At 50.2% G+C, this 25,974-nt stretch overlaps 1 protein-coding gene across 12 annotated transcripts in view; it reads left to right on the top strand.

The window, feature by feature from the left end:
• Window positions 1-25,974, top strand: part of GATAD2A (GATA zinc finger domain containing 2A) — a 126,216-nt gene that overhangs the window by 19,069 nt on the left and 81,173 nt on the right. For 5 of the 12 annotated variants that reach the window (XM_007995935.3, XM_037992262.2, XM_007995933.3 and 2 more), the window contains exon 1: window positions 2,189-2,532. The exons of 6 other annotated variants lie outside the window; for them this stretch is intronic. The gene's annotated coding sequence lies outside the window, so the exon portion shown is untranslated. Of the gene's footprint in view, window positions 1-2,188; window positions 2,533-25,974 lie in introns of those variants that run through there. One more of the 12 variants, XM_073016765.1, reaches the window with a different exon arrangement.

Genomic DNA, 25,974 nt, shown 5'->3' with positions numbered 1-25,974 from the left:
GGGTGAAAAACCTGGATATTTGCCCTGAACTATCCTTGCACTTGGGATCAGGGAGCTCTCTGAATTCCTATACCGAATCACCTGTTTGAGAATAAGACTTTTGTTTTTTTGGTTTCTGAATTTGAACATTTGAATTTCTTTGTAGCAAAGCAAAGCAAATTAGTGACATAACTGGGTCAGGGAAAGTGATTGGGAGTCAACAGTTTGTATTTTGTATCATTTTTAGGTTAAATTCTCTTTTGACCTAGGGGAGGTTGTGCCAGATGTTTCATTAAGTAGTGGGAAGATTTTGGGGGGCGGGGCGGTGTGTGTGTGGGGGGGGTGGGAGGTGGCAGGGTGGAATCAACTACAAAAAGTTGACAATTGTATGTAGAACTGAACATAGGATTAGAAAGGAGGTTTTTTGACTCTTTAAGGGGACATACAGGAGAAAAACAATTTTGTTTTCTTTTTAGAAAAACAATTTTATAAAACTGGTTCTACGTGAAGCTACATAAAGTGTTTTTCAGGTTTGCAGTTGAGACCCAGTCATTGTTGGGCATTACATTGATTTTCTTTTCAAATGAAGTAGAATAGAAAATAACAGTACAGGCCAGGCGTGGTGACTCAAGCCTGTAATCCCAGCACTTTGGGAGGCCGAGACGGGCGGATCATGAGGTCCGGAGATCCAGACCATCCTGGCTAACACGGTGAAACCCCATCTCTACTAAAAAATAAAAAAAACTAGCCCTGGGCGAGGTGGTGAGCGCCTGTACTCCCAGCTACTCAGGAGGCTGAGGCAGGAGAATGGCATAAACTCAGGAGGCAGAGCTTGCAGTGAGCTGAGATCCAGCCACTGCACTCCAGCCTGGGCAACAGAGCAAGACTCCGTCTCAAAAAAAAAAAGAAAAAAAGAAAAGAAAAGAACAGTACAGGCTGGGCGCAGTGGCTCACACCTGTAATCCCAGCACTTTGGGAGGCCGATGCTGACGGATCTCACGAGGCCAGGAGATGGAGACCATCCTGGCCAACATGGTGAAACCCCGTCTCTACTAAAATACAAAAAAATTTGCCGGGCGTGATGGAACGCGCCTGTAAATCTCAGCTACTAGGGAGGCTGAGGCAGGGGAATCCTTGAACCTGGGAGGTGGAGGTTGCAGTGAGCCGAGATAGTGCCGCTACACTACTCCAGCCTGGCGACAGAGCAAGACTCCGTCTCAAAAAAAAAAAAAAGAAAAGAAAACAGTACGTTGCATGTGGTAAATTTATGTTTGGTGAAACTTTTGTTTCAGTTGTACATATAGGTGTATTAGGGTATGCGATAAAGCATGTCACCACCACTCTTCAGGAGTCTAGGTGTCTCATCAGCAATTGTTTTAAAACACTATGAAAAGAGGCGGTTTTGGGGATTCCTCAGAACCTGATTTTGGCATTCAGAGCCGCCTTGTTACGGTAGTAGATTTTCCATGAACTTGATATTTTCCCTATTGAAATTGTATTTCGCTTTATGTAGTTTAACATCTCCAAAGTCCATTCTCTTTCAGGCTTTCATTCTGTCTCCTGTGTTTCCTCCTCGTCACTGGAGAGGGAAGGGTGCAGATTTGCTTTCTTGAGGGGGTTTCACCTCCCAGAGGCACGAGGGCAGATTGGGAGGTAACTAGAGAGGGAGAGCAGTCGTCCCCAAGTGTCTTGAGGTGGGTGGGTCTGGAGCTTTCTTTGTAGAACTCTGTTCACTGCGCTGGAGAAGTGATCGTTCAGCCGACCCACACCCGCCCTCCCCACAGACACCGGGGCCGAAGTTCCCAAAGAGCTTCCGCGTGACGACCCCGCGGGAGTGACATTCTAACCCGCGTTTCAGAGGCAACCCTGAGTTGCTTGAGGTCGCCCAGCTCAGCTGGCGCGAGGTCAGCGGTGAGCGCGTCGTGAGTCAGCCTTGGGTGCGGCCCGCCCGGCTCTGCCGCCGGTGAGTTGGCCACGACCCCTCGGCCTGCGGAGGGCGCTGGGACTCGGCGGGGAGGGAGCCAGCCGGAGCCCGCGTGGGAAACCAGCGCGCCCAGCGAGGTGTCGCGTGGGAGCGCGCCGGAGAGGGGCGGTGCTTCCGGGGCGGTACCGGCAGGCCCCGCCCCCTAACTCGGGGGCCCGCCTTCTACGCCCGGAGCCCCGCCTCCGAGCTCCTCCCTTCTCGTCAGGCCCCGCCCCTCGGTCGCCGGGCCCCGCCCAGCCGGGCGCGGGCGGGCGGCGTCGCCTTTAAGAGCTCCCCGGTGTTTTGGGGGCCGCGGGCCGGGCGCGCTGACCTGGTGCGCATGTCCCGGGCGGTGACGCCGGCGCCGGGCTCCATGTGTGCGGCCGAGGGGCGCATTATCTGGCCGGCGGCGCGGGCGGGCGGGCGGACCGGCGGAGCGAGCGCCGCGGGCCCGGGCGGCCCCACAGGCGGAACGAGCGCGCGCGGTCCGGCGCCCCCGGCCCCTCCGCCGCCCGGCCCCGCGGGCGACCCCGGACCCGCAGCCCCACTAACCTGCGCGCTGCCCTAGGGCCCGGCCGACCCGCGGCCCGGTAAGTTCTGGACCAAACTTGGCGGGGGGCGGGGGCCGGGGACGCGCGGCTGAGACTGGAGCGGCGCGGGCGGCGCAGGGTCGGGGCCTCGGGGGGCTGTGAGGGACCCCCGCTTGAGCGTGGAAAAGTGAGAGCGAGCCGAGTTCTACTCCTTGTATTCTGGGAGTGTCTTCTTGCGCTGCCCTGGAAAGTTCCTTGCCCCGAGGCGGCCCGGGCACGTGGGGGCCGGGCGGGGCGGGGGTCCCGGAAAGTCGCGGCGTCGCCCCGCTTCCGTCCTGCGCTTCCTGCGGGGTCGGGGGAAGGGCTGGGCCGCGAGGTGCCTCTTCGGAGCGGTCGGGACGGGTGGAGGCGGCGGGAAGACGGCACGTGGGCGCGCGGGGCTGGGGTCCCGCTCAAGGGCGGGGGTCCCGGGGCGGGCTGGGCAGCGACGCTGAACCCCGCGGCGGCGGCGGCGGCGGCCGATCCCGTGTCAGAATAAGAGTCCCCGCGCGCCCACGCCTGGAGGGCCGGCCCTCCCCCAGCTCGCGCCCTTCCTGCCTGACCCCCGGGAGCCGCGGGACCCTTCCCCCTCTCTGTTCTCTGGCCTTTCTCAAGGCCCGACACTTTAAATTTGCCTCCCCTTCTGGGCGGTGGCTCCATTGATTTCTTTTTTCCCACCTGGAGTGGGTCGGCATCAGTGACTAGACAGCGGCAGCTGGCCTTTTAAAGGGATTATTGCCAAGAATCGGAATTGATCACTTCAACAAGGAAAGGCTTATGGGCAGGGCCCAGGCTGAGAGCCTGACGGACACTTGGAGTGTGCGCACACTGGGACCCAGAAATGAATGGTGACCCCTCCCTTAGGAAGTGATTGACAACCCTTAGGTGCGTGTTTTTGCCCTGAGAATTTTGCACAGGGCAAAATTTTGTAGGTCTGACTTCACGTCTTTAGGTGTATAGTTCATCCTTATCTTAAGAGCTTTGGATTCTTTAGATCAAAGTCCGAGTGAGTCACTTGTGCCTTTAATTTTCTCTCTTCCTACCGGTTTACTTCTTTCAGTTTTCTTGGAGTACATAGTGCTGGTAACATCTCTGGTTCTGTGTGCCCATTCACACAGTGACACCTCCTGGCTGTGGCAGCACAGAAACTGAGAGACAGCCCTCTGTGCGGGTTGGACTACAGTATTGGACTGTAGTCTTGTTGACTTACTTAGTTTTCTGGTAATCTTTACAAGTTTTCTTTTAAACTAGATTACACGAAATAATGTTTGCTGGCACCAGTTTGTTAACATATGCTAAGCAGAAGTTTGTCAGACCTGACCACAAGCTGTGGAGGGCTGATAGCTCATACTAACCCTTGGGTTTGAGTGCCTACTGTGTGCTAAGCTCCCTTGCATAGACATATTCAGTGCTCATAACAATCCCTTGGGGAGTAGGGGAGTATTATCTGCGCTTTACAGGTGAGGAATTTGGGGCTTCTGGAGGCCAGGCGGCTTGCTCAAGGCCTCTTAGTAGAGCGGCCGAGCCAGGCAGCCTGTACTTGGTGCTCTAGAGCCCACAAATGCTGCAGTTTGCGAACCCCACTGAGCATTTCTCTGGCGCTTCTAAAACACAAGGCCATTTTCTTGTGCAGGCTCCAGGGCACCTCTGTTCGTGGAGGTAGGGGATAATCTGGTGACATGGGGACACCATGCTAGCCCTGCTTTGTTCTAGTGGAGCAGCGTTACCAGCTGGATTTTAAGGAGCTGAACCATAGAGTTAGTTGTTATTTTGCATTCTCTTCTTCAGCTTTGGACTCAGAAAAGTTGGCCCTTTTCTAGAGGAAACAGTTAATAGAGTGTGGGAAATTTGCAAGGGATTTTCTGTATCCTCTGTCTTCACTTACTCTCTCCCCTTCTTCTTCTTTCATTTCTATTTTGTCTCCTAAAATTCTGAAGCCGGTTTTTATGAAGATTGCTTCTCATCTTGGAAGGGCTGTAGAGAATGGGAAGACTTGTGATTTAGTGATTTGGATGCAGTGTATTTTTTGTTTGTTTGTTTATTTGTTTATTTTGAGACAGAGTCTCACTCTGTCACCCAGTCTGGAGAGGCATGATCTCGGCTCACTGTAACTTCCACCTCTCGGGTTCAAGCAATTCTCCTGCCTCAAGCCTCCCGAGTAGTTGGGACTACCGGTGCGCGCCACCATGCCCTGCTAATTTTTGTATTTTTAGTAGAGATGGGATTTCACCATGCTGGCCAGGCTGGTCTCGAACTCCTGACCTCGTAATCCACCCACCTCAGCCTCCCAAAGTGATGGGATTACAGACGTGAGCCACCGCGCCTGGCGGATGCTTTGTTGTTTCCACTCAGATGACATCATTTTTTAAAATGTCAAGTCATCTCTATTAATGCAGTATCATTTGGCAAATCCTATAATCTTATATTTTGATAGTGAGGGAGAAATAAATGCTACTTTCAGTAGGAAAAAATCCTGGAAGGATTTGTACCAAAATGTCAATAAAGGTCTACACATTAGGATTAGCAATGGTTTTTTTTTTTTTTTTTTAAGAAAACTTTTTAGTGTCTCTGTATTTTGCATGTGTGTATATTTTTAATGAGGAAACGTGTTTTAAATACTCTAATTTTCAGCTCTTCAGTAGCTCCTCTGACTTGTTTTGCATCATTTATTCTCTGAATTTCTGGCATTGCAAGTAGTAATTTCTAGATTGATTTATTCAACAAATATCAGAGTGCATACTGTGCCTCTGACACTGCTAGGAATCCCTGCTCAGTGGAGTTTATAGTGAGATTAGTGGGCCAGGAGTCGTAATTAATCTCATAAACGTGGGGAAACTTACCGGGATCTAGGAGAGGAGGACACTGTGACCTGGTGAGCCCGAAAGGGCCTTTCTCCTACTCGGGTCAGAGAACAAGTAGGGGGACCCTCTTGAAGGGGATAAGGCAAGGGCTGGTGCAGTGAGGCTCACAGCTGGGACCTCTTTGGGTCTTAAGACAGCAGATGACTAAAGGATGCCTCTGAAGAATGTGGCTGGGAAAGTTGTAAAGCCATTCTTGAAATGTTGGCGGCTTTTTTGGTGTTTGTTCTCTTGGAAGAGAATTAAGAATGACCAGCAGAGTCTTGGCTATGTCATTTCCCAACAGAGACAAAAATGTAATGGCCTTTACCACGAATTTTGTTAAGGACCATCATTAGCATGTACTGACACTTCAAAGCCTGGGCAGCTCAGATGCTTGTCTGAAGAACTATCTGCTTGGACTCAGGGTGTTCCTGTGCCATCAAATGGAACAGGCAGGGCTATTTTCTCTAGACCTTTCCCCCCCTGTAATTGAGTTAATTTATGCTGGTTGTAGAAAACTAGGAAGATTATGAAATAGGTGAGTGGGTGAAGTCTTCCCGAGCAGCTGTCCTGGGGTAATAGTGCATCCCTGGGATTTCCTCCTAACCCTTGTCTGGTTGGGAAGTGCAGCAGAACCAGAAGAACGAGTTGGCAGTGTTATAGTTTGAGGCTGACAGAACTATGCTGCCTGCTAAGTGTGGTCGTTTGTTAGAATGGATGCTTTTGAGTTATCTGAGCTGCTTTGGGAGGTAACTTTCCACATTCTGGCCTCAGACTGTGGGTCTTTCAGGTTAACAGGACTTAAGTGCTAACTGTGCAAAGGTATGTTTTTGAATGGAATTAGGAAGGCAGTGTATTAAGAAGGTTGAGATAAAAAAAGACAGATCTTGAAGTGGTTGGTGGTTGCGGCGAGGTGGAAGTAGTGAGACCCATGCTGTCAGAAACAAAGGTACCACTGGGGACAGATTCCGCTCGAGCATGGGTTCCCCAGCATCCCCTCAAACAGGTTCTGGGACTTTTTTGTCAAGAGAGTGTCGGACCGTGGGCCTCTTTCCCTTCCCCCACCTTGTGCTTTCCAGACTATATTTGTGACCTCTTTTTGTCTGATGGAAATGTAGGTTAGTCTTTTAGAAGACAAAGGAATTTACCCTAATAGAATATCTTCAGGTAGCCTGAGGAAGTGATTGGGAATCCACGAAACCCTCTAGGTGTGGGAGAGAGGGGTCCTCAGTCAGAATGTTGCACGTTTGCACTGGTTTGCACAGTTGCCAGGGCCCCTTGCAGCTCCTCTGTACACTGTACCCCCTTTGTCTCTCCTGAGCCTCCAGAGGCTCCCCGTGTTACACAGGTGAGTTTGTCAGGGAACTTGCCTTTCTGCGTGATTCCTGATTTTAGGGTTCCTTATATGCAAGGACTGAAGACCTGCAATTTCTGAGGATGCTGGAGGCTGGCTTCTGAGATAGGATTTGCTGGCAGGAGATGAGCAGTACTTTAAAGGGGGGCTCCCAGCAAGTCAAAGTGGGCGTTTTTGGGGCAGGGGGTGGGGGATGGGGAGTGGTGGGTGGGGTGGTTGAAGCTTCAGGGCTTTCCTGCTGCTTGGCCTCAAAGATAGTAACTGTGCCTGTGGGGAGGGGTGTGGCCATGTGGTACAGGATTGGGGAGAAATTCCACTTGTTTGAAGGATTTTTTGAAGAATCCCTCAGCTATTCTTCCTGCAGTTCCGTCTCAGGATCTGGCGCTGCCTGGCCTGCCTTGTTGGTTAGATATTCTGGTTTGAACCTTGAAACGTAGCCTAAGTAAGGTGGTGCCTTCGAGCACACACTTTAAAAATACTGCTGTATTATGGTGGCACAGCAGCTCCTCCTGTGCCAAGGAGGCCACTTTGAGTCTAGGGGGCGCCTGCTTTTTGCCTAGTATGACCATGTGCCTATTGCTGAGCAGCCTGTCTCTGGTGGCATCCAGGACAGCCATGGCTTTGCCTCAGACAGCCTGGTGTGAGCTCTGCCTGGCCACTTCCTGGCAAAGGACCTTGTTGAACTTCACCGGTTTCCCGTTTCTGTCGGGGTGGGGGGTGTTTGCTATCTCGGGGGTGCTTGCTATCTCATGGAAGCTGTGCTAGGAGTGAGATGGCGAGTGCAAATGGCTGACCCCAGTGCCCGTGTGTTCCACACATTGGAGTTCAGTGAGTACTGTTAGGACTGTAACAGGTGAGCCAGAGTTAAGAAGCATTAGCTGCTCCACCTCTTCTGTGGGGGATGACACCACACTCATGGCAGACTGTCACTGTCTGCATGCACCCTTTGGAGCCACACTGGGGTGCATGCCTCAGCTTTGTGCCCCAGCCTGTTCCCCTCTCTCCACGTTCCTGAGAAGAAGGCAAAGTCCCCTACAGTGGGTGATATTTGCCAGTCACCTTGCTCATTATTCTGCGGCTGGGACCCACCTCAGCCTTTCTGATTTCTGATTTTTCCACAGCCTTGGGGCCTTCTTGACAATACTGAATGCCTGGGTTGGTTGTGCCCCAAGCCAGGAGGCAGCCTCTTTCCTGGCCCAGGGCTTGCGGAAGCCAGCATCCTGACTTGCGTCTGTGAGATAGGAAGCTGTTGGCCAGGCAGATCTGTCATGGGAACCTTCCTTAGAGAACTGAGAAGGGTCCCTGTCACTGAGTGGACTCAGGACTGGGGCTGGAAGTAGGTGGCTTGATGGTACTTGCAGTGGCGTCTGGGAGCGCCAGGGTAAATCTCATCCTCCTGGACTTGCCTTCCAGACTGACTGCTCTCCAACCAGCTTGGCGTTGGTCAGACCTGGCTTTGTCACTGATGACATGCAATTTACCACTCTTCAGCCTTGGGTGGGTCACCCGATCACCTGGCCTCAGCTTTCTCTTCTGTTGGCCGAGACAGCATCTTTGACCTAACAGGACGCTGTGAGGACAAGTGGAAAGTGTCTACAAGCAGTCAGGGGTATTCCAGCCTTTGCCTGTCCATTTACCTCAGAGCCAAAAAGCTTTCTCCCCCGCCAGATGTCAACTACACAGTGATTCTTGAACACCTCACATCTCAGTTATCATTTATAATGTAACACTCAGATTGAGGAGCTTGGTTTTCTTTATGATAGAATCTCGCTGCAAGCTAACAATTTGGAAGTCTAACAGTCAGATCAAAGCTGGGCGCGGCAGCTCACGTCTGTGATCCTAGCACTTTGGGAGCCTAAGGCAGGCTGATTCCTTGAGCCCAGGAGTTCGAGAACAGCCCGGGCAACATAGCAATCCCCCATCTCTTAAAAAAAAAAAATTAGCCAGGAGTGGTGGCACCCACCTGTAGGCCCTGCTACTCGTAAGGCTAAGATGGGAGGATCGCCTGAGCCCAGGAGGTTGAAGCTGCAGTGAGGGGAGATCATGCCATTGCACTCCAGGCGGTGTGACAGAGTGAGACTTGTCTTTTGGGGGATAAAAAAGGTCTGATCAGATTATCTGGAAGGGATGTGAAAAACCCTATGGCCCTAACTCTGCAAATAATACCAACTTAACATTTTCTCCAGTCAACAGCCATTCTGTGCAGTTAACCTTTGAGTCAGTGGCTGTGAATCTATACTTAACACATCCTTACCTTAGAGGCCACTGCTTGCCCTGACCTTGGAGGTGGGCAGATTTTAGGCCAGTAAAGTAGGCCTCCAATTTACGATTACGATGGTTTGACTTAAGAATTTTCAACTTTATGTTGGGTTTATCAGAGATAACCCCATTGTGAGTCGAGGAGCTCGCTTTGATTTATAACAGTTTCTCCTGAACGCGGATCCCTTCCGTACCATGGTCAAGTTGAGAAATTGTAAGTCGAATCGTAAAGTGGGACCAGTGGCTGTGTTAAATGTATTTGATATTTTCTACTCCCAGTGCAGCTACATTCTAATAAACCCATCGTAAATCGAGGAGCATCTTTCTTCTTGTTGCTGGGGTTTCAAGTTGGTGGATTTTGGTGGTAGTGACAGCAGATTTTTTAGTTATTTTGTGTGTTTAGCACAGACTCACTCTGCCAGCAAGTTTTGAAAACTGCTACTGCCACCTTCGTTCACATCCACAGAGGAACATTTTTCCCTGTTGCTCAGTGTGGCTGGAGAAAGTAGGAGAGTGGTGAACTGAATTCTTGGTTTGAAGGCATCGATTGAATTGGTTCAGTCATAAGACCTGTGCTGTTCTCAGGACTTGCTTATCATTGATGGAACACCTAAACTTCGTTTTTGGTCGTCTCATGTAGTGTCCCTGGGTTTGCCGAAGGTTCATGCCCTCCCCCTTCAGTGGTGGTTCTTTCAGAGGATTCTATAGTCAGCTCCTTTCCTAGGATTCTCTTAGAGCCACTCTAACCCAGGGAGAGTTTGCTGGTGTGTTTGGTGTTTTTGTTTTTTTTGTTTTTTGTTTTTTGTTTTTTTTTTGAGACGGAGTCTTGCTCTGTCGCCCAGGCTGGAGTGCTGTGGCCGGATCTCAGCTCACTGCAAGCTCCGCCTCCCGGGTTTACGCCATTCTCCTGCCTCAGCCTCCCGAGTAGCTGGGACTACAGGCACCCGCCACCTCGCCCGGCTAGTTTTTTGTATTTGTTTAGTAGAGACGGGGTTTCACCGTGTTAGCCAGGATGGTCTTGATCTCCTGACCTCGTGATCCGCCCCTCTCGGCCTCCCAAAGTGCTGGGATTACAGGCTTGAGCCACCGTGCCCGGCCGGTGTTTTTGTTTTTTTGAGATGGAGTCTCACTCTGTCGCTCAGGCTGGAGTGCAATGGCGCGATCTCAGCTCACTGCAACCTCCGCCTCCTGGGTTCAAGCGATTCTCCTGCCTCGGCTTCCCGAGTAGTTGGGATTACAGGCGCCCACCACCATGCCTAGCTAATTTTTGTATTTTTAGTGGAGACGGGGTTTTATCATGTTGGTCAGACTGGTCTCGAACTCCTGATCTCAGATGGTCCACCCACCTCAGCTTCCCAAAGTATTAGGATTACAAGTGTGAGCCACCATGCTGGCCGTGTTTGGTGTTTTTTGTTAACACATTTGTTTGATGAACTGACCTTCTCGGTAGTTGGTATGTGGGTCATCTGTCTCCTGCCTCCCTTCCCCAAACTTTTGGTCAAGTTTTTAGTGTTGAGTCTTTTTGTTGTCTCTTTTCCGACTGTACAAGGAACATTTCCTGATGCTGAAGTCTGGGGAGAGGGTGGGAGCCTCAGATGTCGGTGGTAGGAGTTGCCTGGTCTGCTATTGAAGTTTTCTTGGGCAAGTATATTAACATATACTGAGGGTGGGTTGAAATGTAATTGCAGTCTTACTGTCAGTTTGTATCTGTCAGGTTATAGGATTAGAAATGTAACTGCTTTTGGTAGTTGGGTAGCAGACAAATTTAGGATTCTACTTGGGACTTTCTTCTGTGTCCTGTGTTCTGCCCAACCCAACACTGGGCACAAACAGGAAACTGAGGCTCAAGCGGAGGAGGAGTATAGCCTGCCCAAGGTTGACTTGCAGAAGGAATGAGGATATATCCCTGTTTTCTCCTGGAATTAGACTTTCTGATCTCTGTTGTTCTTACTGATGTCTTTGTGAATTTTGTTTTAACTTCCTTCTTTCTTTATTTATGTAGGTCCATTGGCCAGTTTCCTTCCTCAGGGCCTTGTCTTTTTTTTTTTTTTGAAACAGAGTCTCGCTCTGTTGTCCAGTCTGGAGTGCAGTGGCGCAGTCTCGGCTCACTGCAACCTCTGCATCAGGGTTCAAGGATTCTCGTGCCTCAGCCTCCCAAGTAGCTGGGATTACAGGCCCACGCCACCACGCCCAGCTCATTTTTGTATTTTTTTGTAGAGATGGGGTTTTACCATGTTGGTTTTACCATGTTGGCCAAGCTAGTCTTGAACTCCTGGTCTCAAGTGATCTGTCCACCTTGGCCTCCCAAAGTGCTAGGATTACAGGTGTGAGCCACCACGCCCTGCCTTTTTTTGAGCCCTGAGGTCATTTTGGGTGTCTGTAGGGTGACAGGACATGGGGAGGGAAAACTTAGGGCTGCCTCTGGTTTCTCAGGACTGCCTTAAAAAAAACTGTAGTGGCCAAGTGCAGTGGCTCAGGTAACCTTAGCTCTTTGGGAGGCTGAGGTGGGAGGATTGCTTGAGGCCAGGAGTTTGAGATTGGCCTGGACAACATAGCGATCCCTTCCCACCAAAAAAACAAACAAAAAAACAAAAGAAAACAAAAAAACCTAAAAAACTGTAGTAGTGTTGAGTAGGTGATGGCTTTATCTTTTTTTTTTTTTAAGATGGAGTTTTTCACTTGGACACAGGAAGGGGAACATCACACACTGGGTCCTATTGTGGGGAGGGGGGAGAGGGGGAGGGATGGCATTAGGAGATATACCTAATGTAAATGACGAGTTAATGGGTGCAGCACACTAACATGGCACATGTATACATATGTAACAAACCTGCACGTTGTGCACATGTACCCTAGATCTTAAAGTATTTAAAAAAAAAAAAAGATAGAGTTTTGCTCTTGTTGCCCAGGCTAGAGTACAATGGTGCAATCTCAACTTACTGCAACCTCTGCCTCTTGAGTTCAAACGAATTCTTCTGCCTCAGCCTCCCGAGTAGCTGGGATTACAGGCATGTACCACCACACCTGGCTAATTTTATGTTTTTAGTAGAGACAGGGTTTCTCCATGTTGGTCACGCTGGTCTCGAACTCCTGACTTCAGGTGATCTGCCTGCCTCGGCCTCCCAAAGTGCTAGGATTACAGGTGTGAGCCACCATGCCTGGCCTTTTTGTTTTTGTTTTTGTTTTTTTTTTTTTTGGAGATGAAGTCTGACTCTGTTGCCCAGGCTATAGTGCAGTGGCACAATCTTGGCTCACTGTAACCTCCTCCTCTTAGGTTCAAGTGATTCTCCTGCCCCAGCCTCCCAAGTAGCTGTGATTACAGGCGTGCACCACCATGCCCAGCCGGGTACCTTTTTTTTTTTTTTTTTTTTTTTTTTTTGAGACAGAGTCTCGCTCTTTCGCCAGTCTGGAGTGCAGTGGCATGTTCTTGATTCACCGCAGCCTCTGCCTCTCCGGTTCAAGCAATTCTCCTGCCTCAGCCTCCCGAGTAGCTGGGACTGCAGGCATACGCCACCACGCCCAACTGGTTTTTGTATTTTTGGTAGAGATGGGGTTTCACCATGTTGGCCAGGACGGTCTCGATCTCTTGACCTCATGATCCACCCTCCTCGACCTCCCAAAATGTTGAGATTACAGGTGTGAGCTACTACGCCCGGCTGACTTTACTTTTTAAGAGCATAAAACTACTTTTCCCTGTATGTTTTTTTTTTTTTTTCCCTCCCCGGAAGAGACATGGTCTTGCTCTGTCACCCAGGCTAGAGTGCAGAGTCTCGTGATCACAATCACTATAGCCTCGACCTCCTGGACTTAAGCCATCCTCCTACCTTAGTCTCCCAAAGCACTGGGATTACAGGTCCCCATCTATTATAAGATGTAATCGCTCTTAATTTGTAGACATCCTTTAATTGATATATAGGTGACCATTTAAAGATACGAAAAAGGAGCCCATGGAAATGGGAGGAGCCGACTAAATGTTAGGTCCTGCACAGGGCTCTGATGGTCGACTGTGTTAGTCCCAGGTGAGAGCGAGGGCCTTAACACTCTGCCAGGGATGCTGGATGTGACCTGGTTAAGGGAATTGAACATGTTTTGTTCAGATGAGAGATGATTTGGGGTGGGGATGGTGGCAGGTTCCAGAAGGCCGCAGGATCTTGGCTCAGGACTGGACTGAAGGCCTTTCCTGTTGTTGGCACCGATCTGGCAGGCTTGCTCACCCCCTTGGGAAATACAGAGGGGGTTCCTCTTACTTTCCAGAGATAAGATCAGGTGACGCTATTGCAAAAGACAGCAGAAATGGACAGTGGCTACCTGGGGACAGGTGACGCTATTGCAAAAGACAGCAGAAATGGACAGTGGCTACCTGGGGAAGGAGCTCAGCATTAAGTGAGCAGCTCAGAATCTTCCATCTACCTTCTATGAAGTTTAAGATGAGGGGAGCTTCTCTCCTCCGTTGCCGTGGTTTCTTGCATTAGGGAAAAGGATACTTAAATTGCTTGGAAAAATTGGAGTAGTTTTGAGCTGTTTAATCAGTCTTCTGAGTTTGTGAACTACTCTTGGTTGTTTTTTTTTTTAAAAAACGTTTGTTTTGAGGTAGAGTTTTGCCCTTGTTGCCCACGCCAGAGCACATGCAATGACTTGATCTCGGCTCACTGCAACCTTGTCTCCAGGGTTCAAGCAGTTCTCCTGTCTCAGCCTCCCAGGTAGCTGGGATTACGGTCATGTACCACCATGCCTAGCTAATTTTTTTATTTTTAGTAGAGACGGGGTTTCACCATATTGGCTTACGCTGGCCTCGAACTCCTGACCTCGGGTGATCTGCCTGCTTTGGCTTCCCAAAGTGCTGGGATTACAGGTGTGAGCCACCATGCCCGGCCTGAAACTTATTATTTAAAGTCAATCCGTTGACATTTTAGAGCTTAAGCTGCTCCAGCAGGTACCCTGTGGAGTGAAATGCAGCTGGACTTCGCATCGCCACACAGTGAAGTGACTGGTGCAGGAGATGTGTTGTTGGCTATAGGATTCTCTAAGCAGAGCTTCTTAGTTGGTGGGCTGGGATGAGTGACGGGTGCAAATGTCCTCGTGGGTAAGTGGCCCCTGCCCTTGACCAGCTCCTTAGGCTGAGAGTAGCCTCATCTTACTCCAGTGCCCTCCACACTTAAAATTCTTACTACATGACAGAAGCTGAAGAAGATGGGGCATCTGATTACCTCCCACCCACTATTCTGAGAAGAGAGATGATTTTTCTTGACTCTCTCAGTCTCAGGGTATCCACAGCTCCTGTGGAGAAGGGGTTCCTCTGCACACTGCACTGGAGGAGTGATGGGCGCGGCGGGTGGAGTTGACCATTCACCCTCCTGGACCTCAGGATTTATGGAAAGTCATACTGGGAACTAAAGTGGAAAGCACAGGTTGTTGTGATTATTGTTGATGTCCTTAAACAGGAGACTGTTTATATTTCACTCTCAAAGCGTGGAGAGCCCTCAGGGGTTTCCGAGCATGACAATCTCGACTTGAATTGGGCAGAAGAAAGGCCATTGATAAAAGGCAGGCATGAGCTAATATGGCCTTGGATTTGCCTGATGGAATAAAAAGCAGGGACAGGTGCCAGAGACACTGCAGGAAGATTGGGTGGGGATTAACTGGATACCAAGGGCTGAGGACAGTTCATCTGTTTGACAACTGTTGAAGTGCCTTCCTTGCTTGGCCAGTGCTGAGCCCCAGGGGTGTCTGGTTGTGAGGGAGATTCCTGCCCTCTAGGGTCTTAGAGCCTCATGGGGGAAACAGGGCAGGATGTCATGATGCAAATCTCTGGGGCATTCAGAGAAAGGGTGGGCAGGAGAAGTGTCGGAGTGGTGGCAGCTGAACGAGAACTGGAGGGTGACATAGGTCCTTAGATTGTGTGTCTTTGGTTTTAGGGGTGCTGAGCTAGGTCCTGGAGGATGCTCTGGGACAGCATGGTGTTGGCCCTGAGCAGTCATTGTCCGCTTTCATGGCAGAGGATGCAGTGAGTGAGGTGTGGAGGCCCCACGTGACTATCAGTACCCTCATGAATGAAGACAGCGTGGCTCTCTGACCCCATCTGACTGGCCAGCTCCAGGGGCAGGTGTAGAATTTGATCCGTCCTTGTGTGTCCCCCTCTCCAAACTGTAGTGCTTTGTGTTAGGTGAAAGTGTGACAAGGAATAGTTGAAAGAATGAAATATCCGAGGGACCATCTTCATATGTTGGAGAAGTTTGTTCTGCTCTGTTCCTATGAATGAAATAGCAGCAGATGGATGGAAGTTCGAGGAACACAGACTTAGCCTGAGAGATCTTTCTAGCAGTTGGAGGTATCGGTAAGAGGCTCAGTGTGAACTCAGAGCCCTGGGAGCTGGTTGGGGACCCAAATTTTCTAGATTCTGAGGATTTTCCAGCTTGAGGTTTTGGATGCTTTTCCAGAAGGACCCAGAGCGATTAAGACACATCTCTGAAACAACCACATGAATTATTCTAACAGCTGCTGCTTGCTGGTTTTAGGAAGTTTCCTTGTTTCATGCATTGCTCAAATGTTTTCAGATTCTAGCTCTTTTGGCAGAGTTCGGGGGAGAAGACAGGTGGGTGTCCCGCCATGACACTGGTTTTGAGAATGGGGAGGGGTTGTGGTCGCCAGAAGGAAAAGAGCCTTGGGGATTTGCCACTTGGATAAAAATGACTTGGTATCTATCTAGTGATCACGAAGACCCCAACAGGGTCATTTTGGGGTGGGAGTGAGGTATCAGATGAGTTAGGTGGGAGTGGGCTGGGATGTGGGCTGCCCACTCCAGAAGGCCTCCTAACTGGGCCTGGGCTGTCTCTCAAGGCCTGTACCCTCCACCATCCTTGAATTCAGTGGCCAGGAACCCGTCTCCTCCCCCTGGTCTGTGCCTGCTCTGCTCATTGCCTCACATGTGTGAGCACTCAGTGCTGTTTGAGTGGAAGGAGGAAGGGATGTCTGCACACACTCCCTGTCGAGGGACCCTGGCTTGCTCCTGTGGTGCCCTAAGCTTGTGGTTGGCATGCACGTGTGTCTCACTGGAAATGAAGATGTGAATTGGTCCTGGTTTATGACCCAGGCCGGGTAGTATTTGTCTATCCTTCCAGCCCCTTCCTGCATCTTGTCCACTGGCTGACAGGGACTCAGAGGCCAGGTGGCTGTTCATGCCCATGGAACTTTGAGGGTTTCCATGCCTTTACATCTGGGCTCAGTCCTGGGGAGTTTCTAGCAATTCAGTAGAGGGTTAAGTTAACATGCACTTAGAGGAATAGAGGAATCCCGGTTCTGTACTGATCTCTACATTTTTTTTTTTTTTTAAGATGGAGTCTTGTTCTGTCACCCAGGCTGGAGTGCAGTGGTGCGATCTCAGTTCTCTGCAACCTCCGCCTCACAGATTCAGGTGATTCTTGTGCCTCAGCTGCCTGGATAGCTGGGATTACAGGCACAAGCCACCATGCCTAGCTACTTCTTGTATTTTAGTAGACATGGGGTTTTGCCATGTTGGCCAAGCTGGTCTCAAATTTCTGACCTCAAGTGATCTGCCTTCCTTGGGCTCCCAAAGTGCTGAGACAGGTGTAAGTCACCGCCCCGGATGATGCCTACCTACATCTTTGGTAGAGGAAGTTTTCCCAGAGCCTTGGGAAGGATCTAATCCTAGGACCGTCTCAGTCAGATTGTTCTCAGTGGTACAGTGGTTCAGGTTTGAGCCTGAGCCTAGGAGGTAGCTGACCTAGGTGTAGATTCCCATCTGTCTTATTAACTGTGTGACCTTGGGAACCATCTTGACTTTTTTTTTGAGACGGAGTCTCTGTCACCCAAGCTGGAGTACAGTGGCGCGATCTCAGCTCACTGCAACCTCCACTTCCCAGGTTCAAGCGATTCTCCTGCCTCAGCTGGGGCAGCTACCCTGAGTAGCTGGGGTTATAGGCGTGCACGACCACACCCAGCAGGTTTTTGTATTTTTTTTTTTTAGTAGAGACGGAGTTTCACCATGTTGGCCAGGCTGGTCTCGAATTCCTGACCTCACGTGATCTGCCTGCCTCGGCCTCCCAAAGTGTTGGGATTACAGGCGTGAGCCGTTGCGCCTAGCCCATCTTGACTTTTTTTTTTGAGACGGGGTCTTGCTCTGTCGCCCAGGCTGGAGTGCAGTGGCGCAATGTTGGCTCACTGCAAGCTCTGCCTGCTGGGTTCCCGCCATTCTCCTGCCTCAGCCTCCCGAGTAGCTGGGACTACAGGTGCCTGCCACCTTGCCTGGTTAATGTGTGTATATATATATATTTTTTGGTATTTTTAGTAGAGATGGGGTTTCACCGTGTTAGCCAGAATGGTCTCGATCTCCTGACCTTGTGATCCCCCCGCCTCGGCCTCCCAAAGTGCTGGGATTACAGACATGAGCCACCGCGCCCAGACCCATCTTGACTTTTTTTTTTTTTTTTTTTTTTTTTTTTTTTTTTTGAGACGGAGTCTTGCTCTGTCGCCCAGGCTGGAGTGCAGTGACCGGATCTGCTCACTGCTCACTGCAAGCTCCGCCTCCCGGTTTCGCGCCATTCTCCTGCCTCAGCCTCCCGAGTAGCTGGGACTACAGACGCCCGCCACCTCGCCCGGCTAGTTTTCTGTATTTTTAGTAGAGACGGGGTTTCACCGGGTTAGCCAGGATGGTCTCGATCTCCTGATCTCGTGATCCGCCCGTCTCGGCCTCCCAAAGTGCTGGGATTACAGGCTTGAGCCACCGCGGCCGGCCGACTTTTTTTAACCTTGGTTTTCTCCTCTGTCAGGTGTGGATATCTGCGGTAGTGCCTTGCGTGAAGTGCTGGTAACGGTATGGGTTCCGTTGTGTGAAGGGTGGGTACGATGACAGTCCCTCGTGTGAGTGTGGGTATGATGACAGTACCTCGTTCTGTGGTTATGAGGATTAAATGAAATCAGGCATGTAACGTGTTGGCACATCGCCTGGCACCAAATAAAGAATTCAGTAATTGTTAGCCACCGTTTCCTCTTTCAGTAACAAAACCTCTTGTCAACATATTAGAGATGATTCTCTTGGTGTCCCCAAAGTTTTCAGAAGTGCACTTTTCTCTAGCAGTTTGAATCCAGGTGCCTGGCGGGCGGTAACTTTCTCAGTTGAGGGTCAGGCCCTCCCCTTCTTGCCACAGCACTGCCTGATGGACACTGGGGGATGCCTGGACTGTGAGGATGCACAAGCAGCCCCATCCTGGGGACAGAGACATCCAGGGCCTGGCTCTCAGGCTGCATGTTAGTGCTGGCATAGTGGTTAGGTAGGGCCTGGATCTGTTTGAGGTGGCTTGAGATAGAGGAAGGGGGGAGGGCCAGGGAGGTAAGGGCAGCAGGCCTCCTTGGAGGAAGAGAAGGCGGGAGGGTTCTATGTAAGCCTGGCCCAGTGAAAGCCAGTTCAATGGATGAGTGAACTAACATCCCTGCCCCTATGGCCCTGCCCTCCTCGCCCCTCCTGGCTTGTACTGTCCCTTAGCCTGTCCATACGAGTTTCCCAATGGATGTCTTGCGTGTAGGTTGGGTTGTCTAGGCAGTGCTGTGCTTCAGTGACAGTTTGTGGTTGACTTGGGACCCTGACCACACTGAGAGCAGTGTGCTTCTCTGGGATGGATGGCTGGGTTCTCAAGGACCAACAGCTTAGAAGTGTGGAGGGTGGAGTGTGTGCTGGCCCTGTGTTTGCTGGCCTGCCCGCTGGCATGAAGCCTGATGTGTGCAGCCACTCTACTGTGTGCGAGGGAAGAAAGACATCCTAGTCCGTGTTGGACACAGGCTCTGTGTGGCAGAGTTCAGCCTCTTGTGGGGTCCCTTCTTACTCTGGGAGTGACGCAGGCGAAGTCTGCTGACGGCCTAGCCTAAGGCTGCGTGGTCTGACATATTTCTTCAGACTCTCTTTTTTTTTGTTTTTGAGACAGTCACACTCCATTGCCCAGGCTGGAAGTGTGTAGTGGTGCAATCTCAGCTCACTGCAACCTCCCCATCCTGGGTTCAAGCAATTCTTCACCCCAGCCTCCCGAGTAGCTGGGATTACAGGTGCCCGCCATCATGCCCAGCTAATTTTTGTATTTTTAGTACAGATGGGGTTTCACCATGCTGGCTCGGCTGGTGTTGAACTCCTGACTTCGGGTGATCTGCCCGCCTTGGCCTCCCAAAGTGCTGGGATTACAGGCGTGAGCCACCACACCCAGCCAGACCTTATTTTAAGGCAGCGATTGTAGTGAAATTTACGTTGTTCCTTATAACACATCAGCATTTTCATACTAAAGCTTCTTTCCAGCAAGGAAAATGCTGCTTGAGGCAGAAACAACAAGCATATTTCAAGGCTCTGGGATTGCTTGCTTCCCACCACAGGAGGCAGGCGTTTTGGCCTCTGCTGTCTGACTCCTCTTGGAGCAGGGTTCCCCAGGTGCCAGCCCCCACCAGCACAGTTTTTCTCCCTGCTTGCTCCCTGGAAGCTAGCTGTTGGGCCACACAAGCAGAACTCCTCCTAGCTGGCAGGGCCCCATGTCCACCTGGCACCTCCTTTCCCCAAGCCTCAGTGTCCCTTCTGTGACATCTAAGACTTCAGGGAGGCGTTGCTTCCTCCATCTTGGCCTCAGTTTATCCTGTAAGGGCTGGGGGTGGTGGTAAGGACAGTTGACAGTTCTGTGAAACACTCTGAGGAGCCCTTGCTGTTCTGGCATCTTCCAATCATACTTTTATTGTCTGATACTATACATTGTCAAGGAGACGTGGAGTATGTGTACAGCCTTGCATTTCTCTATTCTTTTTTTTTTTTTTGAGATGGAGTCTGGCTCTGTCACCCAGGCAGGAGTGCAGTGGCACGATCTCGGCTCACTGCAAGCTCCACCTCCCGGGTTCACGCTACTCTCCTGCCTCAGCCTCCCAAGTAGCTGGGACTACAGGTGCCCACCACCACGCCCGGCTAATTTTTTGTATTTTTGGTAGAGATGGGGTTTCACTGTGTTAGCCAGGATGGTCTTGATCTCCTGAACTCGTGATCTGTCCGCCTTGGTCTCCCAAAGTGTTGGGATTACAGGTGTGAGCCACCGCGCCTGGCCTTTTGTTTTTGAGAAAGGATTTCACTGTCACCCAGGCTGATGTGCAGTGGCAGAAAAATAGCTCACTGAAGCCTTGACTTCCTGGGCTCAAATGATCCTCCCACCTCAACCTTCCGAGTGGCTGGGATTGCAGGTGCGCACCACCACGTCCAACTAATTTTAAAATATTTTGTAGAGATAGGGTCCCACTGTGTTGCCTAGGCTGGTCTCAAACGCCTGGGCTCAAAGCCATCCTCCTGTCTTTGTCTCCCAAAGTGCTGGGGTTACAGGCATGAGCCACCACACTTGGCCCATTTCTCTCTTAATTGGCGTATGCGGTGGCGACTGAGATTTGCTGATAGATGTTGCCATTGTTAATAGTTTCTTCGTTCATACTTTGCAGCATTTCAGTTATCACATGATTCTTGTGATGGCTGTGGTGCATCATCAGTTTGCAGCAGTGATGAAGCTTCTGGGACTAAGAACCAGCTTGTTGGCCTGGTCCTTGGGCAAGGCCCTGAGAGTCCTGGGCTGAATGCCCCCCTGCGCTGACCATGTGGCCTTAGCCAGGGCCATTGGTGCCATGGCATGGTTGGTGGTTGGCTTCAGCCAAGTCTGAGAATTTACGGAATTGACTCTTTGATTTGGCAGCTGATGGTCAGAGAAATTCAATTCTGCCTCTTAGCAAAGGAAGCTTGGTGGATTTCTAGAATCTGTGTTGTAGAGGGGGTGGGGGATGGCGTGAGCAGAATGAATGCGAAATGTGGGGGCTTGAGGTCTGCCAGGCCCTCCCACTTGCCCTAAACTGGACTTGGAAGTGTCTGGAAGGTTGTGGGTGGACAGCACTGACCTTGCTGCTTGGCCGGTTGTTCCCCAGCCACTCTGGATTTGGATCTAGGTGGACCTTATGGTATCCTAGAAACTACCTTTATTTACTTTTCTTTGAAGAAACAGTGTCTCGCTCTGTCATCCTGGCCAGAGTGTAGTGGCATGATCATGGGTCACTGTAACCTTAAACTCCAGGGCTCAAGTGATCCTTCCACCTCAGCCTCCCGAGTAACTTGGGACTATAGGCATGTACCACTACAGCCAGCTAGTTTTTAAATTTTTTATAGAAACAGGGTCTCACTAGTTTGCTAGGGCTGGTCTTAAACTCTTGGGCTCAAGTGATCCTCCCACCTCAGCCTCCCAAAGGGTTGGGATTACAGGCATGAGCCACTGCACGTGGCTTCATAAGTTTTTGTTGTTGTTGTTTTTGATACAGGGTCTTGCTCTGTGGTCCAGGCTGGAGTGGGTCTTGCTCTGTGGTCCAGGCTGGAGTGCAGTGGCATGATCTTGGCTCACTGCACCCTCCACCTCCCAGGCTCAAGTGATTCTCCCGCCTCAGTGTCCTGAGTAGCTATGACCGTAGACATGAGTCAGCCTGCCCAGCTAATTTTTGTATTTTTTTGTAGAGACTGAGTTTTGCTCTTTTGCCCAGGCTGGTCTTGAACTCCTGAGATCAAGAGGTCCGCCCCCCTTCAGTCTCTCAAAGTGCTGGGATTACAAGTGTGAGACACTGCCCCTGGCCTCCACTGAGTTTTTAAATTTTTTGTAGAGATGGGGGTCTCTCTATGTTGCTCAGGCTGGTCTCAAACTCCTGGCCTCAAGTGATCCTCCTGCCTCGGCCTCCCAAAGTGCTGGGATTACAGGCATGGGCCATCATGCCTGGCCTGGGGCTTTACTTCTGACCCTGTGACACACCGGTGGTTGGGGTCTGGGGCCTCAGAGGCAGTGACTGTGCTGTGCATTGGTGAAGGAAGCATCCTCACCTTTCCAGGAGGTTGCCCATATGACAGGTTAGGTGTTGTTCCTGCTTGAAAACCAAACTTGAGCTGGGTGTGGTGGCTTGTGCCTGTAATCCCAGCACTTTGGGAGGCTGAGGCAGGAAGATTACTTGAAGCTGGGAGTTTGAGACCATCCTGAGCAACATAGTGAGAGCCCATCTCTACAAAAAATGAAAAAGGTGTGGTGCAGTGAGTGACACCTATAATCCCATCCCTTTTGGAGGCCAAAGTGGGAGGATTGCTTGAGGCTGGGAGTTCGAGACTAGCCTGGGCAACAATTAAAAAAAAAAAAACAAAACAAAAAAACCCAAACTTGAGAAAACTTGCCATAAGATTAGAGAAACTGGAGGTTTTATTTCTTGGCATGAAGTGAACAAAACTCAGCCACTGACTGTAAGCTAATACAATTGGTTGAAACATTGCAGTGTGGGGAGGCTACTTGGGTGGCAATTTGTTGGGGACAAGGCTGGCTGTCATCAGAACCTTCTGTGGGCATTGTCCTACGATGGAGGCAGTGTCTTCTGCCAGATGGAGCCTTTTGGGATCTTCCCAAATTTTTCTGTTTTGACTGGTCCTGGTCATTCAGCTGTTCCCCCTACCTCCCCTTTATTAGAGTCATCCCAAGAGGACTCTGTGCTTTGTGGTCACAGGTCACACAGGTGCATGTGCAAAGGAGACGGCCTGTTTAGAGGTGAACGAGGTGGGAGCCCTAGATTGTTTACCCCCTTTCCCCTTACTCTATTCAGGAGCACTTGACCAAGCCATAATTAGCGTGCTTTGCACATTTCCAATCTGAAATGATTGGCAAAGAAATGCCTGCTCTCTTGTTCCAGTTGGGTACCTCAGGCAGGGTCACTGGGCATTTTGTTTTCACCCAGCATCTGTGGACTCAGCCACACACCGGCCTGGCAGACAGCTCCCCAGTGCAGCAACTCCCATGGACCTGGCTCAGTCTACAGGGTAGGCAGGCTTGGAGCTCAGAACTTGACGGGGGACATAGTGGTTTTCTTTTTCTTTCTTTCTTTCTTTGTTTTTTTTTTTTTTTTTTTTTTTTTTTTTTTTTTTTTTTTTTTTTTGCGACAAGGTCTGGCTCTGTCGCCCAGGCTGGACTGCAGTGGCTCAATGTCTTCTCACTGCATCCTTCACTTCCTGGGCTTAAGGTATCTTGTCATCTCAGCCTCTAATGTAGCTGGGACTACAGGTGCTCTGCCACGCCTGGCTAATTTTTGTATTTTTTGTAGGGATGGGGTTTTGCTATGTTGCCCAAGCTGGTCTCAAACTTGTGAGCTCAAGTAATCCATCCACCTTGGCCTCCCAAAGTACTGGGATTATAGGCATGAGCCAGTGCACCTGGACCCTGCAGACATAGTGGTTTTCTTTTTAATGACGTTAATTAGTAGGGGCACTATCGGTGGGTTGTCTGGAGTCTCCCTTGTCTAGAGTTAGTTGTGATGGGAGCTCAGGGCTCATACCCAGCTGTGGGTCCGTATAAGGCTCCCTGTGTCTAGCTTGGGTGCTCCAGGGAGTGGATTTGGGATGTCTCTGGCTTCTATTACACAAACTTAGAGGAAAAGTTTGTGCCCTCAAGCTAGTCCATCTCCATTCACACAATAAGCATTCCTTGGCTTATGGCTGAGAGACAAGGCTAGAGTCCCCGGGAGGTAGAGTTCTTCTGCAGCTAAGAGCTGGGATCAGGCTGGCAGAGTTCTCCATCTGTGGCATAATGTGTGGATGCTGCTGTTATCTCACCATTCCTTGTGTTTCCAGTGCTTTTTATTTTTTATTTTTTTGAGACAGAATCTTGCTCTGTTGTCCAGGCTGGAATACAGAGATGCGATCTTGGCTCACTGCAACCTGCGCCTCCTGGGTTCCAGTGATTCTTGTGCCTCAGCCTCCCGAGTAGCTAAGACTACAGGCACCACCACCACCACCCCCAGCAAAGTTTTTTTTTTTTTTTTTTTGTATTTTTAATGGAGATGGGGTTTCACTATATTGCACAGGCAGGTCTCGAACTTCTGGCCTCAAGCGATCCACCCGCCTCAGCCTCCCAAAGTGCTGGGATTACAGGTGTGAGCCACTGTGCTGGCCTCCAGTGCTTTCTTTATGCAGCTTTTTTGGGAAGCTGAGGGAAGGACTAGTTGGTAGTGAAGCACGTCAGGGGCATGGCTGAGCTGGGGAGCAGAATTTCAGAACCATGCTTTGTTTGGCTCCATGGGTATACCAGGCTCACGGCTTTTTTTCTGTACACGCTTTGGCCCCAAAGGGTGAGTGATGTGTGTGGCTCTGCCTTGAGGACATTATGCTGAGTAAGAGAAGTCAGGCTCAAAAAGACACACTTATGATTGCACCTATATGAGGTTACTAGACTCTCAAATTCTGAAAAGACAGAAGGAGGAAGGGGGTTGCCAGGGGTTGGGGGCAGGGAGATGAGAGTGAGTATTTAATGGGGGTAGAGTTTCAGCTGCGGAAGATGGAAAAGTTCTGGAGATGGATGGATGATGGTTGCACAACAGTGTGACTTGCACCTAATGCCACTGAACTGTGCACTTAAAATGGTTTAGATGTAAATTTTGTGTACGTTTTATCACAATAAAAAAAAAATTGAACCTTTCTGAATTCAGAAATATTCTATACCTTTATGACAGCTTGTATTCTGTCCTCTCAGAATTAGCTTGGAGACAAAGGGACAAAGGCACACACACTCATTGCCTACCTTGTGCTAAGTACGGGGGGGGCGGTTAAAAAATTGCAAGTGGTTCTAGAAGTCTCTTAATGACATCATCTTGGGATCACAATGTTGGAATGTGTATATTCTATAGGTTTTCTTCAGTTCCTGGACAGGTGGGGTGATCCTAGGACCCCTGAAATCTTTAGGGGATTTAGGGAGAAACAGTGTCCAGGAATATCTGAGGTCTCTGTTCCCGTGCATTGCTTGGGGATTGAAGGTATTTCTTTCTTTTCTTTTTCTTTTTCTTTTTTGAGATGGAGTCTCATTCTGTCCCCAGGCTGGAGTGCAGTGGTGTGATCTTGGCTCACTGCAATCTTTGCCTCCCGGGTTCAAGCGATTCTCTTGCCTCAGCCTGCTGAGTAGCTACGACTACAGGCGTGTGTCACGACACCCAGCTAATTTTTGTATTTTTATAGAGACATTTTTAGTATTTTTAGGGTTTCACCATGTTGGTCAGGATGGACTCGATCCCCTGACCTCGTGATCCACCTGCCTCGGCCTCTCAAAGTGCTGGGATTATAGGTGTGAGCCACTGTGCCCAGCCTTGAAGGTATTTCTTGTTTTCCTGTATCTGTTTGTCAGTGAGTTTCCTTTAATACAGTAGTGTGTTGGTATTTTTATTTTTATTTTTATTTTGAGATCAGTTTCTAGATCTTCAGTATTAGCGGAGAAATCATTTCCTCTTTTGTTCTCGTGACATTTTCTTCTAGTGTCCTTTAATACTGTAACACATCAGGCATCTGAAATACTAAACACTTAAATATTTCAGACACTTCCTAAGGCCTCAGCATCATCTACACGTAGACATTTGGTCTCTGGGCATTTAAGATCTGGGGTCAATCGGTAGTTTAGGACTGCTGTGTGCACTGCCCCGGCGGCTGCTGGGAGCCTGGGTGGAAACAGAGGAGCATCCAGATAGAGGTGGCAATATTTTGAGGAACGACATTAATCATAGTAATAAAAGAAAGAAGTAGTTGCTTCTGTTTGAGAAGCTGCCTGGTGCCAGGGCCTGTCGCTGGGTTCTCAGGATGGTCTGGAGACCTGAGGGGGGTTCCAGGCAGCCAGGCAGGCTCCCCAGGAGGGCATTGGGCCCACTGTTGAACTGCCGGAGAGCCAGACTGGGCAGAATGTGCTAGGAGGAAGCTCGTGAGCATTGGGATGGTTTGGAGGGAGACCTGGAGTGCCAAGGAGGGAGGCGGGTGTGGTGGTGGAGTCTGAACTTTCCAGAGGGCAGGACTCTGGACCCGCATGAGAACTGTGAGTGGGGGGTTTTAGGGTGGGACCCAGCCTCTGCCATAAGAAAGGAGATGGGGAGTACAGAGTGTGGGTGCCACTGACACTGGGGTGGCTCTCAATTCTCAGTGGTGGCCCGAGGGAAGCCCTTCAGACACAGGGT

This window comes from Chlorocebus sabaeus, chromosome 6, assembly GCF_047675955.1.
Source record: "Chlorocebus sabaeus isolate Y175 chromosome 6, mChlSab1.0.hap1, whole genome shotgun sequence".
NCBI classification, from domain to species: Eukaryota; Metazoa; Chordata; class Mammalia; order Primates; family Cercopithecidae; genus Chlorocebus; species Chlorocebus sabaeus.
This window is presented reverse-complemented; position numbering and strand designations above follow the sequence as displayed.